Below are 1,729 nucleotides of genomic sequence, written 5' to 3'. Positions count from 1 at the left end.
TTAGCAAAGAATCACATTTACTTTGTATCTCTTGCAATTTTTTAATATTTTACCCTCTTTTCTTCAATCATTGAATATCTCACCTCCAGGCTACATATACATCTCTGGCTGACCCCTGCTCATGATGAATCAAAAATCATATCGTTACCTTGTTTGACATCTCCCAAAAGATCCTCTTTGAAAGATTTCTGATTCATATACCCCCAGTCTTAGGCAGGACATGTTTTCTCTTTCTAAAAAATATTCATTTCTTTCCATTACTCTTATGAAATGGAGCTAGCTATTGGTTCAAATATCTGGCCTATTAGATTGCCAGATACATTTCTTTCCAATAAACCATTACTTTAGTTTTTGCCTGTTTTAGTGATTTTTGAGAAACAAAGTGCTTATGTTTTTCAGATGATCATACTAAAAAAGTAGAAATGAGAGAAAAGTTTAAGATATAGAAAATGAGAGTGAAAAGATAAATAAGGTAGGGGAGGGAAGAAGAAAATATAAAAGGAATAAAAAGAGAAAAACAGAGATCCGAAGACTAGCAGAAGTAAAGGTTGATCTATTTCACATTTTACTAATAGAGAAACTGAAACCCAGATAAAGAAAATAACTTGCCCTGAGTCAAACACCTAATTAGTAGCAAAGCAGGTAAGAGTGGGACAAAGACACAGCCTTGATGAAGAAAATTACAGCTAAGTGCAATGGGAGTTTAAGGGTACAATTACAGAAGACCAAGTCAAAACTACATCCTTTGACCAAGCCGCTAACTCCCTAATATAGGTCCTTAGATTTTATTCTTTATCTATATTGCCCAGGATCTAGAAAACAACAGGGGCTCGAGTCTACCTCCTGATGACTAGGCTTTAAGATACCAAATTCTTCCTATGAAAGTTTCATCTGGCCCTGGCCCTCTGCTGTCCATACCACAACATTTATGGAAAAACAAATTGTCTAAGTGTTCTGCATCTGTCCCCAGGCTACCACAAGCTATACAGCGTTATTATAGCTCCTTGATTATAGGAGTAGGTGAACAATAAAATTAAAACTACAAAATTCATCATTATATGAGTAGCAGCAGACAAACAAACAAAAAAAAAACACACTTCCATCTGTTTTAAGTATTAGGGAAACTTCCAAGTTTCTAGACAGTCTAGGATATTTGTAGATGATAGAGTAAGATTGGAACTTGTCTTTAAAATAGAGGTTTACTTTTCATTATTACCAGGATGCATGATGGGCAGAGAGAACCTGAGGAAATAGGAAGAAAAACCCTCCTGAGGAAGAGTTTAATGGTAACCATACCTCACCTGATAGTAGAGCCACAAACTGTCCTATCAAGGGGGGAATTCCCAAACTCCATCATTCTAAGGTTCTAAATGAAAGGAATTTTAAAAGGCCAATGTCTAAATAATACAGAAACAATTATTCCGTATTCTATAGGTGACATTTATTCTCTGAGTACATTGAGTAGGGACTGAGTAGGGAGGGAGTTCCCTACATTTTAAGACCATGGGATCAGATATTTATCCACTTTTTAGAAAAAGATGACCTACACATTGTGATGTTAAAGAAGTTGTCTTCATCTTTCCCTTAATGATGTGAATGAGAAAGCAGGCAAGAACATAGGACATGGAGTGCTTGGGTTGGAGAATACAGGACAAAGGAAAGATAAGGGGACAGAAAGAAGTGGTTGGGAGATAATTAGAAACTTTAGTGATGGTATCTTAAAATACTT

This window comes from Crocuta crocuta, unplaced genomic scaffold, assembly GCF_008692635.1.
Source record: "Crocuta crocuta isolate KB4526 unplaced genomic scaffold, BGI_CrCroc_1.0 scaffold662, whole genome shotgun sequence".
NCBI lineage: Eukaryota > Metazoa > Chordata > Mammalia > Carnivora > Hyaenidae > Crocuta > Crocuta crocuta.
Note: the sequence above shows the minus strand (reverse complement) of the source record.